The sequence below is a fragment of the Trachinotus anak genome, unplaced genomic scaffold (assembly GCF_046630095.1).
Source record: "Trachinotus anak isolate AG129_WGS33_773 ecotype Australia unplaced genomic scaffold, CSIRO_AGI_Tana_v1 ptg000025l, whole genome shotgun sequence".
In the NCBI taxonomy this organism is placed as follows: Eukaryota; Metazoa; Chordata; class Actinopteri; order Carangiformes; family Carangidae; genus Trachinotus; species Trachinotus anak.
Window position 1 is genome coordinate 5,070,327 of NW_027273876.1, and position 16,134 is coordinate 5,086,460.

General features: G+C 40.9%; 1 protein-coding gene across 10 annotated transcripts in view; it reads right to left on the bottom strand.

The window, feature by feature from the left end:
• rpl38 (ribosomal protein L38) overlaps positions 1–16,134 on the bottom strand; it is a 374,880-nt gene that overhangs the window by 124,926 nt on the left and 233,820 nt on the right. Inside the window, exon 1 of one of the 10 annotated variants that reach the window (XM_071462794.1) lies at positions 10,391–10,402. The exons of the other annotated variants lie outside the window; for them this stretch is intronic. The gene's annotated coding sequence lies outside the window, so the exon portion shown is untranslated. Of the gene's footprint in view, positions 1–10,390; positions 10,403–16,134 lie in introns of those variants that run through there. 10 annotated transcript variants of the gene reach the window in all.

The window sequence follows — 16,134 nt, forward strand, 5'->3', positions numbered from 1 at the left end:
TGCCCACTGCAGTGGATTGCTTTAGGTGCCAGCAAGACTGTAGCTCCACACCAAAGTGTTTGGAAGTGCTGCCTTTTTACTGCAATGGATGGTAAGAATATGCTTCCAAAAAGCACTGTGTGTCTGTGCATGCGTGCATTTGTGTCTAAGAGTAGAGGGGAAATGATTTACTCCTCCCTTATGCTTCAGACACATTACAGACCATGTCTTTTCTCTGTCAGTTGCTGCCAAAGAAAATCCTTACCAATTTTGCAGTGACAAGTGCCAGTGGTTATGCAGCATCCCCGAGATCTGTAGCCTGACATTAATGCCTTTTATATAGGGCTTAGAGTGCACTCCATAGCCCTATCATCCTCACTGCGCTGGGAGCAGGGTCGAACAGGTTACTCTCAAGATGAAAATATCAGCCAGTTCACATTATCAGCCCATTTTAAAGTAAACAGAATTTACTGGCAAGCCCACATTAAGCAGTCTGCTCTATGTCAGCTGTTTCTGGATTTCTACACAGCACCAGAGTAGAAGCTACACTACAGTCTGTTGTATTTACAGACTGATTTAAATTACATCTCACATTTATTTATGGAAAATTGAAAAGAATCTCGTGTTATATTCCCTGTCTGAATACAATTTATGTACACTAAATGTACAAGATTTGAATTAATAGTAAATGCAGAGGATTACAATGACCACAATTACCTCACTTTAATACTGTTGCTTGTAATCCATTTATGTTAATTGGCTTGTAATGACAGGTCCTGTTTTAATTAAGAGATAATTATGACATTGGCTTCTAATCCTTGTCATATTGTACTTTGAAATACTGTTTTAGACTTTCTTTTGACCTCTGCCAGATGTATGCAGCTGAACTCATCATACTTGCAACATTTGGCTGTCACATAAGACAGAAGAAACAAAATCAAATACACTGCATGGGCAAAAGTATGTGAATGTTCAAACAACAACCATATGTGAACAGTGCAGGGCCGTCATCACTCACTAGAGGGCCCCTGGGCTGAAATATGCAGTGGACCCTGATAGAACCCCACCTCCTCTTTTCTCCCACTCTCTTGGCATTGTGCATATATTCTGTATGTATACGTACTAATCAATTTTGTGAAACCATGCGGGTACAATATATAACACATATATTTTAAGAAAAATCGTAAAGGCCTAAAAGAGGCTATTTGTAAGCTTTCTTTGCCACTGAATGTGGTTACTTGCTTGGGCTAGCTGGTTGGCATGCTAACTTCAGCAGAAGAAAATACATGATAGTGTGAACTGACACAGCTGCAGGCAGCTCTTGGTAAATAAAGGAATGAAGTTTGATGCTGAATTTGCAACATGTCTTCTAGACTGGTAAGAAAGGAAGCATGTCTTTATGGATGTGGCTTTGTACACATGGGGCATGGCCATGCTGAAAGAGGAAAAGCCTCATACTTTTGACTGGCGTGCATGCGCACAAACTGTTGACCAGGGCTTGTGCTCTATCAGCTGAGTCCTACAGCCCTGAGCCATGTCAGCTTTGGTTGTACTGTTGTTGAGATCTTGCTGATAGTGAGTCATGAACCAGTGGTATTACCGAGGACTGTGGGAAGCAATCTTCAGTCCCCCGGCTATCATAGCAACAACACTGTTTGCTGCATCCACACTTCTGCGCAGTGGTCGCTTGGTTGAAGTGGTAATGGCTGAAAATGGAGGTCAGATCACAAAGGGTCATTATTTCCAAAGGCACATTAGATGATGATCTCTGCAGCTGTTCTTTGTGGGTCACTGCAGATGGCTGTTAAAATTGTCAGTCAGAGAGAAATAAGTCAGCTCCTCCCTGCAGTTAGGGCTCATCTACAATATGAACACCCACACACTCGTAAGTCATCACACTGGCTGAATGCAGAAATGAAAATACTGACTAAAAACAGAACCCCACCAATAAACCCTCCATGGCAATGATGTCCATGGTTTACATACAAGGCATTTTGACGTTTTTGACTTTCTTGTGTTGAATGCAAACTCCCTGTTCATCTGAATTTCATGTAATGGCAGGATGTGATGCAGGAGGATCCCTGGCAAGGTCAGATGAGAAAAGAAAGGGCAAGTAGGAAGAAACTATAGAGAGTGCATAATCACAAGCAAGGCACTGTATCTGTTTCTACATCTTCATCAGGCCAGTCACTAATTAAGACCAATTAGTTGGCACTGGGGAAACAGGCAGGCTCAAAAAACTTAATTAATGTGAGGACCCATGACGTCTGCGCATAACAACTTCCTCAGCACCTGCTTAGCACGAGACAGCACATTAACCTACCGCTGCTCACAGGCCTCCAGACAGGCTGCAGAGTTCCAGCAGAATCTTGAACTAGCTGTTGCAACCTTTGATTAGCAGCGAGATCCGAGCTGCTTGCGCAACAGCCAGATTGATTAGTTGATAAATTGCGCTTGCTCTATCCGCAGCCTTCCTCTGTCCGAAATAATGACCCCAGTCATTAGGAGAAAAACATCTCTGTAGCGCGCAGTCATGTGTCAAAGGGTTTATCAAAGAAACCTTTTTAGAAATATTGCTGTGATTGCAGTGTATGAAAAACATTTCCTTTGCTGTGTTGCCTCTCTTGTTTTGACTTAGTTCAGCAGCATGATGAATAAATGGATAAAGGAACTGTCAGCAGAAAGTGTGTTTAGTAAAACTACATTCAACAAAGGGAAAAATACAGTAAATTTTGTTAACCAATCTGCCGTGTTTCTTTGTTTTTCATACCTTTATGTTGTTTTGACAAGACAGATACTAACAATGCAACATTGTTCAAATATAAAACAATATCCCCCCAATATTATCTATTATGCACATTTAAGTAGAAGATAAGAAACTCTGAACTATCCCTTCAGTATTGATTAATATAAATGACTCTCCGGGAGCTCTAGTAACAACAGGTCAGTGAGCCAATCAAACGAGAGGCTCTGAGCCTCTAGCAGATTTCAGGTAAACAGAGGAATCAGATCTTGCATTTTGGATGGTGGGTGAGGGTGGGCTGAGCCTGGAGCATGGCAAAGTTAAAGAAGTCCTGACAGCTTGTTTTAAGGCTTAGTTTCTGAAAACAGGCTGTGTGCATTTCTCTGTGGACTGAGCACTTTGAACCTTTTACAGTTTTAATATAGAACCTAGACCTGTTTTATAATTAAAAACACAGGGAAATCTCACTTAAAACAACATAGGACCTTTAAAAGAAAAACTCATCATGAAGTAACATAGTTAAACCTGCAGCACTGTCTGTTGGATATTTTGTAATAGTGGTCAGCCAGGAGTAGACATGCTAGCAGATTAGCTCACTAGTGGCAATACTAGTTTGGATGCCCCTGTCAACCTTTTCCTTGCGATTTGTAGCAGTCCGTCAAGTCTCTAGTGCTGAAAAGAGTTCTGTCACTGTAGCACTCCAACATTTTTTTAAAATATTAAAACCCCTCAACCTTCTGTCAGTCATAAAACCTTGTCACCATCTCTCAAATGTGAAGTTGTGGGGTCTTGCAGGCGTCAAGTGAGGGGAAAGGCAAACCTCTCTGTGAGTTGAGCGATGCAGTAGGAGCCAAGGTCAGGGAGAGGAGCACGAATTGACAGCATTGATGTTCCTCCCACTGTGTTATCTGGGCCTGACAGACTGCCGAGTCACAGGGAGGCAGCCCTCCTTTCAGCTCATTTAGGAAGATATTACACCAAGCCATGTCGAGAGGGCACCTGCTGAGCCAACCTTCCTCTGACACTAACAGGAGGAAAAAAAAACAAAAAAAAAACATTCATGGACCATTGGCCCAGAGAGCATTCTCCTTTTATAGTATATTGGTGTACAATATATGATGTACATTTCAAACGGATCACAACAATAACAAAATCTGATCAGTTATGAGACATTTGTTTGCCTACATTAGATGCCAGAGGGCGCAAATAAAGTGCTTCATTAACATTGAGAACTGTGAGAGGCCTCACCTGCTAATTGAAAAGCTTATAACTTTCAAGGAGTTATTCATCCCATTGGGATTGGCTTATTCATGTTCTTACTGCTAAGAACTTACTGCTTACTAAGTTAGATGAGAGAGATCAATACCACTTTCATGTCTGTTAAAAATGAAACAGTCAGGAGTCCATTAGCCTGGCGAAACACGGACACAGGCGGGAGAAGCTAACCTGGCTCTGACAGGTAAAATGATCAGCCTGCCAGCACCTCTAAAACTTACTAATTCACATATTTTATCCTGTTTAATCACAGTTTTTAATCAGTACAAAACACTGTGTTTAAAATGATTTGTGGACTGGCTAGCTGATTCATGCTGAACTAAGCTAACTTTTTCCTGGCTGTAGCTACGTATTTAACATGATAGTGGCGTCAATCTTTTCATCAAACTCTTGAGGGGAAAAAAAGTGAATAAGTAAATTTCCCAACATGTCGAACTATTCCTTTAACTAAATCAGTTCATTACACCTCAAAATGCATTAAATTTCTGTTTGCAAACAGGGAGCACCAGAGGGTGCATTTAATGTCATCCATTACCCTTGTGAACTATGAGCAGGTAAACCACTGCCTTAAAAAAAAAGTCTTTAGAATTGTACATGTCCTCCATCGGAAATATAAAGTCAGTTTCTGTGAAGATGTTTTAAATTGGTGCTTGGACAGTGAATGTTACTCCAGCCACACATAAGCTCTTTATCTTTATGAGCACAGTCTCATCTGGACATTTTTTTTATTTCTCTCCTTCAGGAAGATAAAAATCTGCTTATAAAAAAAGCTGCTTTCTTATTTCATTTTCCAATAAAGCATATGAGAAAAATATATATTTGAGAAACAGGTGAAACTACTCAACTCAGAAGAAATAGTTAAGGAATTTTGTGCAGACATGGTTGGTATCGAATTTGTGAACCCTTTATCTTTCTGAACCGTAAGCTGAATACATTATAACAGCCCTCCCTGGGAGTAATGTTGAAAGCTTGTAGACTTTTTACCATGTTCAGGGTCTGTAGCTGGAAAAGAAACAACAAACCTGACCCTCACATATGCTGTGTTGCAGTTTAATGTCAGTTTTAACTCTAAATAATAACAGTGTCAGTGTTTATAACCCACTTTGTGTGATGGCAGTGTGGCTGTCAGGCTAGCAGCCGAGGTTGATGTGATGACCTGGTACAGGGTGGGGGTGAAAGCGTGAGCTTGCATGTTTTGATGCAAGTGGAGGGTGGCGGGGGGGTGGGGGGGGGGATCATGTCTGGCTCTGAAGCAAAGAAACAGGAGCGGTGAGGTGCAGAGGTCGATGTTATTAGATAGCTTTAGATGCAATGTGGCACACCCTGGTTTCTTGTTGAACAAAGCAGAGGGCAGTGGGGACCTCACAGGAGAACAGATGTTGGCCCGTGACTGACAAGGCTGCAAGCTTTAACAAACATAGGCTTGCTATGAAATACAGGCAAAACAGAGACGGGTGGTGAAGGAGGGTGAGAGCCAGAGGTCAAATGTGCTCAGTGGAATGCTCAAAAAGGGCAGACTGCTTCTCAGACTAAATTAAGACCCACAGAATCACCGTGATTACAGCAATCTTCAAGCCTGAGCAATGAGATGAGCCGGATGATGATGATGATGATGATCGCAACAGATCAGTGACACACAACTTAGCTTCTGTGTCAACTTGTTGCCCGTGTCTAAGCTCCGATATCCCATAAAATGCTCATTTTGCAAATTGCTGTGAAATTCCCGGTGGCCTATTTTCTTCCAATCCCTCTCACGGTGCCCGTGGCAGCAGGTGACAGGTTTAAATAGGATTTGCATCTGAAACCTGCAGTAATGTGAGCGTGCTTCGTGCAGGGAGGACGGCATGAAGATTGTAATAGAAGAGAGGGTGAAAATGGAAGGCGCTGCATTTGACCTTGAGAGCAGAGCAGAGAGGAGAAAGACAGCGGGCAAGATTGAAAGAGAGATTTAAAAAGATAAAGGTGAGGAGATTAAGAGAGGGACACAATAACGCTGTCTTACAAACAATATACAAGGCAGGAAGGTTTCAGGGAGGCACAGATAAAAAATTATTGGAAAAGTACAACCAGGCCAAGGCTAACAGTAAATGTTTAAATAAGACATTTAATTATCTGTAAGGCTTACTTCTTTGAGTGATACGTTCAAATATCTCTATAATTACATTTCACCATTTATCATATTAAGCCTGACAATTTAATTAGTAACTGAAATATAAACTAGGAATTACTAAATTGTAAATTAAGCAAACTGACAATTGAAAATCCCAAAAAAGGATTAGGTTTTATCTTTTCAGCAGGAACACAAACTGACTCGAGAAAGGGAGCTAAATTATGTATAGTTTTAAACTGTTCAATTGGATTGTTGAATGTTTCAGTGTAATTCCAGAGCTATTCTTGTCTCATCTGCAGGCAGAGGAAGTGTTGGAGTGATATCACCTCATTCGGCCTGTTGCTATAGGACATATAATGATAATAGTTCAGGAACAAATATTTGCGACTTTGAGCTGATGCTTCAACCTCTTTTCCATGATTTGCATAAAGGAGGAGCTGTGATGGCTCCAGCTTTGGCGCAGCAAAAATCATGTGTCCAAGCTTTTATTGTAGAGCGGTGGTTCACAGACATCAGGGTCAGGGCTCCCAAAGGGATCTAACAAGGCTGCAAGATCATTAATGGGAAACGAAAGATGAAGAAGAAGCAAGACTAAGAATCTACAGCCATGCTTTCAGCTCTGTGAAGCTGCACTTTTTGCTTTGGACCAAACTGCCCTTCCTGCATGCGCCCTCCAGCTTCTGGCACCAGTGAGATAAAGGATACATTCCTGGAGGACCAATTTGAGTAGAACTATGACTGTCAAGTCTTATCAGATGCTAAACACTGCACAGCGGTTCATAAAACTATGATGATTTTACATATCTGAACAACTGCAAATGTTTTATCTTTGTCAATCACAAGGAAAACAGTAGAAAAGCAGGGTTCACAATACAGAGTAATCTACCAGGAATGTGAGCATGCACATGTTTGGTTGGTCGTTACAGGACCTTGCTAAATGACTTTGCATTGCATTCTGGCAATAGTTGAACCATATTTTTTTTTTTTTTACCAGACGACCCTGTGCTGTGTGTCACTGCTGGAAGGCTCAGCGTGGGTACCGCTGTTATGTCAATGGAGCGGTCCAATTCAAAAGAATGAGGGGGCTGCATTTTTTTCATGTAGCACTGATGTCTGTCTGAAGATGGCTTAGGTGCAGCAGTGCTTTATTATGATGGCTTTTCTTAAATGGAACTAAACACAAAGTACAGCACAGGCTGTTTTGTCAGTATTTGGTCATAAACCAAAGAATTGGACAAATTAATTTTTGGACCTGATGGTGCTAGATGAAACCTAAGGTGACCACTAAAGTTATTACCATTCATCCTAAGTTCAACATGAATGTCGGTGCCAAATTTCATGGCAATCCATTCAATAGCTGCTGAGACATTTGACTGAAAATAACAAATGATGGCATGAGAGGAAAAGTCAGGGGGTCACCAATGTCATTAGAACAATGGTTCCCAACCTTTTGCACCACACGGCCCACTTCAAAATCTCAAAAATGTTGGTGGCCCACATCCAACCCCGTAATAATAAGTAGGCTAAATAATGGCTTCTCAGAACTCTTTTTATTTTAATGATAACGATCAAACATTCAGGGGTAACGTGGCCCAGCTGGCAATAACATCATTAGCTTATATCATTGATTGGCCTTAATACAGGGGGAAAAAAACAATTAAATAAGTTTTTAAACACTTCAAATGTCCAAGATCATTCAGTTTTAAAACATTAGGTATATTTTTGTAATTACATTTTTTCATTCATTTTTACAAATGATCTTCCAGCCCACTTGCAATACCAATGGAAACCACTGCATTAGATGTTTCATATCAATCCATCCAGCCTCTCTGCTCGCATCTCTAACCTAGAAAAAAAATACAAAAAAAATTCTTTAAACAAACAATCTGAAAAAGAAAACAACTCTTTGGTTCCACTGCTCACAGCTCAAAGATATACCAACCTGACAGGAAAGTGGAGTCAAATAAGTTTGGAACCGCTGTAGTGAAAGGCTTGCTGTAGTGTGCTTATTGTGAATGAACCAACCTCCCTCCTTTTTTTTTGCTGTATCCCTTCTTTCATCCTTCTGCCTCTTTGTCCACCGTGACAGCATAGAGACAATGGTGCCTGTGTGTTGGCTGGGATCAGTGGTCAGCTCTTGTAATGGGGCCTGTCAGATGGTCCCATTACAAGGAGCAAAATTCTACATGGTGTCAAGAGGCTGGTTTTCATCAGCAGCCTTTTTAGCTTTCTAACAGACAGGACTAATCAAGACCCAGTGAAAAGGTGTCCCGGGTTGTTTGACGGGTTGTTTATGTATTTTTGAAACCCAGACAGGCCACAAATTTTCCAGTTATCCATTTCATTCAATCACTCTTGAAATTTTGGTGGCAGCAAAAGTGGCAAAAGAATTATACTGGCTACCTCATCAGTCACAATGAAAAAAAAAAGAAAAAGGAGAGAAAAACTTTTTCTTTTGTCACTTGCCAAATAGTGTGGGCCAGGTTAACAGTGTTTGTTTTTCCCTGTATTCTCACTGTTGGTGGAGGAAGATTGATCATGGCTTCTCCCAAGGTCTGGCTAGGCACCCTTTAGCTAAATGCTGTATCATATTTTCACCTTTTGTCTGCCTGTAGCTGGCAGGTGGAATCACTACATCTCATGGCGACTCCTCATGACAACTTCATCACTGAAAACCTCCTCTGTCCTTGAACACTGATTGTACCACAAGCTTAATCTAAACACTATATAGTTCCTGCCAGAAAACCTTTCAGCCTATTAACGTTTTAGCCCCCTTTGCTTCCGTGATCATTCTATCTCTGACATTGCTTCCCCCTCTGTGTTCTTCAGACTGTCCTGCTGTAAAAATAGTGATATTTTAATTATGTTTTGTTGTGGGTGATACGTAGCGGCCGTAGTAATTGTGACAGCAACAAGAGAAAAGTGTGGTGACGTAGTATTTAGAGCAACAAAGTCCACGTCCGGAGGAGGTTGGGGTGGATGGAGGGGTCGACAAAACATAGGATTATCACACAGGAGAGTGGCGTTCAATTCTAATGCAAAAGTAGCAGTTTATGATGCAGTTTTGACAAAGTTAACCACATTGTTATTATTGTAAACGTGACAACCAAGGCCCAATATGTCTGCTGCCACAGGGGCACTATTGCAAGAGACATGCCATCATGAGGAAGTACTTATTTTAACCCAAAACACAATCTTTTCCTAAACCTAACCAAGTAGTTTCAGTGCTCATAGCTAACCAAGCCATGACAGTTATTATAGTAACCATGGCAACGAAGGTAGGTACACTGCTGTCAGTACAGTCCATGTGTTTCTATTGTAAACATGACAACCAAGGTCCAGTACACCCGCTGCCGTAGGGGCGCTATTTCAGGAGACACACATTAAACACGTTGAATAGTGTTCAACCAGGGGTGGAATATACTTGATGTATTGCAGATTCTTCCTTCAATGACTATATTGATCAAACATCAAGTACAAATGATCAAGTAATTGTTTTGAGCTGCCAGCATGAAATTTGCTTTGGCGTTTCGCTTTTCCCGTTCTCTTGAAGATGGAGGTGGACGAATTGGTTCAGAAAAGAAACAGCACTGGTTTAGGGTTAAATGTACGGTGGCCCTGAGAGCTCAACGCACAAAACAAAAGCAAATCCAGACAACATCACCATCAGTTTCACAACACATACACTGTAAATACTCACAACACAACCAAATACAGAAACGCACTGCAGCCAGCACAGACGACAGCGGTAGTGTTTCCAGGGGATACTAAAAGAGTGATGAACCTGCAGAGACGCCCTTGTTGTAGAAATGCTTTTAACTTTAAAAGTCACAAAGTATTATAATACATTCATTCAAGTGCAACCCAGCTGGGTTCATCACTTTTTTATTGTCCCCTGGAAACACTGCCCTTGTTGTCTGTGCTACTGGGTTGTGTATTAGGTTGACTATTTGCACATGTTTGCTTAAGTTGCAGTGTGTGAAGAGTGTTTTAATGCAGATGGCTAGAATCATCATTCTGGTGTCGTTTATGCATTTATGCACCCCTTGCATTTATGCAAGGGTTAAATTGCACATTTATGAAGTGCTTTAGATGAGATTTAAAAATACTGAGATATATATTAAGTATAAAATTCTGTGATACGGCTCTGCCCTATGTTTAACAAAACACAACATAAAAAACACAGCAGCTACACAGCAGGATCTGTAGAAGATCCATCCAGAAGCAAAGAGAGTAAGAGGCAGTGGGTGACGAGGCTTCTCGAGAGAGAACGCGTCTGTAAATCAGTCACTTAAAAAACAAATAACATCACGCAAGTGCCAATAGCCTTGTCAGCAAAAGGAGCCATCATGGAGTCATTTTATATGCTATACCTTTATATCTTTCACCTCCTCAATAAATAAGATACGGGGTCGGCATTAAATTTGAGAGGAATGCACCTGAGTAATAAAAACGGCTGAGTTATGAATCAAAATACATTCATACAAGAAGGGTGGAAAGAGAAATGAGCGAGCCAGGGGTGCAGACAGATTTAAAATTCACTGTCGCTGTGTAATGATAAAGCATGGCTACGCCCTGGCAAAGCCCAGCCTCTCTCTCTCTCTCTCTCTCTCTCTCTCTCTCTCTCTCTCTGCACACACACTCAGATCAAGCATTTGTCAGACCTTGTTTTGTGGGCGTTTTGACTTATTCTTATTCCCTGTTATTTGCTCGTGCTCAACAACAGCTGTGGTCCACGTTTTCCAATGGTGGAATTATGCTGAGCCCAGCAGGAAAGTAATGAAGGCACTGCACACAAATAAGGAACTCAGAATAAGGGAGCTTACAAAATAACTATTTTAGGTCCAAAAACCACAGGATGTGTGTGTGAGGAGTGAGAGACAGAGGAGTGTAGAACAAGAGGGAGCCAGATGAGAAGCTGAATGAGGAGAGGGAGCAGGAGCAGGGCGTTAAGAGAGTAAGAAATGGGAAAGGAGAGAGATTTTTCTTTCTATTGGACAAAACAGTCTCTGAGCTCCTTACCCACTGAGGGTTGTGTTGCCCAGAAACTGCCTAAGTAATCCTGGGCTAGTGGAACGGGTGATTTGTAAATGGTGCCCTTTACAAATTGGTTTAAACCAGTTTTTTTTCTTTAAAGTTTGCACTTAATAGTGACTGTTGTTACCCTCCATTGCCCATTCACTCCCTGCCTTTTTTGTCTTCGTTTCCTTTGCGCATAATTCAGATATATGCCATTGCCTGGGTGCATGGACTGGGCTGATGTCACTGCACCCATAACCGTGCTTAACACATTCAGTTAATATAGCTTCTGTTCCAGTTCATTAAAGTTTTCTCACCCTCTCTCTCTCTCTTTCTGTTTCTCTGACTCTGGCTCTCTTTCCCTCTGTGGAGCAGAGGTCTGGTGAGATACAGCGAAAAGGGGGATTAGTGTCTGCTTGGTTCATTTCAATGCCTCCAAAGAATCAGAGACTAATCCCGGCCTCAGCTGCCTGGATGCTTCTGCTCTGTTTGCACTCAAAGGCTGTGCCAGTGGGGCGCAAGTGTGCCACAGAGATGCCACAAAAACAGCCGAATGAGAAGCTTTGTCCTCACACGTAGTGCTAATTTCTCCTCAATCCAGGTGTCCATGCTGCCTTATGTTTCTGGGGTTTAAACCAGCTTGGCATTAGGAGAGTTAAACCCTAGGAACCGGGCTGTGAAATACACTCAGATGTGTACGCTTTTGCCAGAGCTCAGGGTATATTTCAGAATCAGCAGACACTGTTAATTTGCAAGTGCAGGAAAGCAAGAGCATATGTTGATGTGGTAAAGTATGGTAATTATTCCCCATGCAAACTAAAAAAAAACAAAACAAAATTATTTAACCTCCTCCTGAACCAGAAGCTATCTTCTCACTTTCTTTATTTCACGGCTCAAGACACAATACGTGTGACCTCACAGGATGCGTCAGTGTTAGTGTGAGTGTTGTTTAGGATGTAAACCAAAGTCAACTAAAATTAAGAAATGGAGGGAGTGGAGGCTGTTTGGCAAGAGATGCACAAACCTAGTGGAGGAATGTTTGATGTGCAACCTGCTGCCCCTCCAGACTCCTGCTAAAATGACCTATGAGGGTATATGTTATTTTATATCATGGTATCAGTATATATCATGATACAGCAATTGTTCTGTAAATTCAATTGACAAATGGTTTAAAATAACCAAATCAAACTGCCCACATGTCAGAAGTCACATCCCCTTTTAGTACCATATTCTCCCTCATCCTGGGTTGGTTGGGTTTCCTCATGCTATGTATTTACAGTTTTACTCTCCTCCTCCATTTTTTTCTCACTCTCCTCCTCTGCGGCGGTTGACAAACCAGCATAGAGGTGCATTACTTCCACCAACACTCGGTCTCACGCCACATCCTGCTGCCCAAATCACATTACCTTGTGAGGCAGCTGGATTCATGAGATCAATGCTTGAGAATGCCACACAGACTGTATTCCATATGTATACCATCTAACCTTTTATTCTTTTCTTTCTCTGAGTGTTTACCTGAAATCTGCTTTATTTTTATTGGATCACTCAGAAACCACCCAGCCAATCAGAGGACAGGCTGAGAGTGTAAAATAAGGGACATTCAAGATTTCTTCCATTACTTCAATACTGTGCAGGTGACTAATATTTTTTTGCAGAAAGAATTTTCATTGAAAGTACTTTCTATCAAAGAAATTGTTTTCATTTAAAACTCCTCCCATCGGGTTCTGTGGATTATCAATAGTAGATGTGACTCTGTTTCAGCACTGTTCGATACTGTGAGAACCACAGCAATAAATTTCAGTTCACCTCCATTGTATTGTGTGGCAGCGGGAGATACAGTCCACCCACACAGAACAACAGCAGCAGTCGTTTCAGTGGGTGCCCCAAAACAACATGTGTTTACATTCAAATAAAAAAGACCTCTAATGGTTGCAGTAATTATCCGGGGTAGAGCAAAATAATTTAAACTTCAACCTTAACTTAAAGATAATCAAGTTGTTTTTATTCTGAAACCTATAACCAAACCTTAACCGCAGCTTCGTCACATCATAAAACACATTTATTTTGTCTCGAACATGATTTGTAATGGTTTTGACAGGTACAGAGAAATTATGTGGTCTTGTCAATGTGTGGGGGTTCAGCTCATAAACTCTTCCATGTGCCTCTCTAAAGGGCAAGGACAAAACGACATATTTTGACATTAAATTTGGTTCAGGAGAAATGTCAGTAACAGATATCACAAAAATAAAACCAGAAGTATTCTGGGTGAATTGACCCTTTATGTCCCACTGCTTTGATGATTCAAGTCCCAGAGATGTTTGTAGTTAGAAAGGCGACTGACATTTTTACTAAAGGTGAGTTGTTGCTAACCTTGCTCACATACATTGGAGCTCTCCTCGCCGCATCTGTATAAAGTTATTGTTAAATTGCACTGTAAAATCCACGGTGATCCATGGAGGCTGTGGCTACAAAAGCAATCCTTGACAATAAATACAATGCTGTAGCTACACTGTGAATATGTGTGGAAGTGGGTTTTTGTATTTGTAGGTGTTTGTGTGTGCACATGTCAGTGAGTGCATGTTTGTTGTTCTGCAGATTCTGTTCACTTGTTGGCCTGGTTGTGTTAAGTGGATGATTGTGTGGATAGATTTGGAGGGAGGGCTCATGTTCCCTGAACACGCTGCTTGTTGGACTTGTTTATTTATTTATTTATTTATTCTTTCCACCGGAGTTTATTTCTTACAAAAGAATTGTGCCTCCTCTGGCACTGTGAAGAGGGCATGCTCTCTCACACACACACACACACACACACACACACACACACACACATTTTTTCCCTCTCTAACACACAAGCCAGAGGAGCAGTCAAAGAACTAAAGGGCTGATGAACGGGCCATAATTCACTGGCTGCTCTGTGACTGGACTGGGATCCTGTTTAATGGGGGATCTGTTGGCAATTTCAAACCATCTATGTACTTGCTGTACTTTTTACTGGTCTAGAAGTCAATAGAGTTCAAACCTGCTGATTGAAATTTTTTCTCTGAAAGGGTATATAACTGCTTTTAAAGAGAAAATGTGGTTTAAATACAAAGTGTCAGCATGACAAAAGGCCTCTATTTGTCTCAAATTTGCATCAGTTAAAGGTCCCATATTTTACACTTTTCTGGTGTTTTATTTGAAGTTTTATAATCCATTCAAGAAAATATATGTGTAGTTTCAAGTACCAAAAACCATCTCACAGCTCCGCTCTCAGCTTACCAATAGATCAGGAGAAACCAAATCCTACAAGGTTGGACAGTAGATCCAAGTGACCTGAGCTGGGGGCATAGCTGAGGGTGGTGAATGATTTGTTGTGACATCACAAAGTCAAGGAAGTCCTGACGTCTTATTTTAAAGCACAGTTTCTGAATGCAGGCATTTCTCTGTGCACTGAGCGCCTTGAACCTTTCACACTATTAATATAGAACTTAGCCCTGCTTTATAATCAAAAAAAAAGCCATATAAATCACATTTTCTTCAATATGGGACCTTTAAATGCAGTTTACTCTAGAATTTTGCATTTATCATCACATATAAAACTTGCCTTGTGCCCATTAGCGTTACAGTTAGTGATGCTAAAAGGCACTTGTCTGCCCAACTGCTCCTCATTTTGCAATCAGCCTCAGCATGTGAAGCTTTCAGTAAGCGTGGCTGCCAGACTGCCTGTGCTCCCTTTGTGAGTTAGCAGTCCAGCCAATTTCTGCCTGCCAGTTACCTGCATGTTATCTGGTACGTGCATGTTTGGACCACCTGCCTGCCCTTTGACTGTCTGTTGCCTGCTGTTGCTCCTTTGGTTGTGTTTGCCGGTTCGGACGCAGCCATCCAGCCTGCTGAGCCAATGTCTGTGTTTGCGTCCACACAATGCCACTTCAAACATGTACTGAAGTATATACAGCAATATATTAAAGTATCTACAGCTTTTTGTTTACTTTTCAGAGATATAAAATTTAGATTTAGATTTACTTTAGTCTTTTCTTTTTCAGCAGCATCTGACATTAGAGGTTGTTATGGTGAACTTAGCAAACGGTAGTCTATTCATACACCCTGCAGACACATCAATATTGTCATTTATTTATAAGTTAGATATTCATTCCTATCACTGATATTATCTCCATCTCCAGAGAAAAATATCTGGCCTAGCTGCTAAATATCTGACTTTTTTTTTTAACCTTCTCACCTTCTTTAGCTAACTTTATCTGCGTGCTGCTTGGTGCTGGGCAGGTGGTGCAGCATACAGCGGGACTATTAAAGCTTTTTTTGATGAAAACAGCTGCCTGCTGCAGCTGGAAACAAAGGCTCAGCATATTTGGAGATGGAGACATAACAGGGATTACAGGTCAGGATATCTCAGCCTCTGCTGCTTGTTTTTGACCATTTTTAAAATGTATTTATTTATTTTTTCTCTCTCTTGTGAATCCCACAACTGTATAATATATATATATATATATATATATATATATATATATATATATATATAAAAGGGTTAACACAGCTTTACCTTAGTCTTTGACCATGTTCAGACTTTTTATACATTTGCATCTTTTAACCTCTAAATTTAGAAGCTGAAGCACTTGCTACTTTTCTCAGGGCTCCAGTAGAAAACAACACGAGCAACAAAAAACCCTTAAACAAGCAAACACATCATCAACACCTTTGTGACAAGGACGAAGGAAGATGGTCTAAATTTGCTGGTCTCACACTGATTATTTTATTTTTTACTGCAGTGCAGGAGGAAGCTCTGGCAGAAACCATAAACATTATGGAGATCAACCAGAGAATGTGTGGACTATTGAATAGAATAAGCTTTGTGGACCTAATCTGGATCGCCCTTAATAATGATTAGCATTTGCTGTAAGAATACAAAGCCATTTTATACTCCAATGAATATGACCTAGATTTACTATTTAATAATCAATCCACGTGGAGAAATGTATTGACACTTTATTTTGCTCCATGTGACCAGTCATAG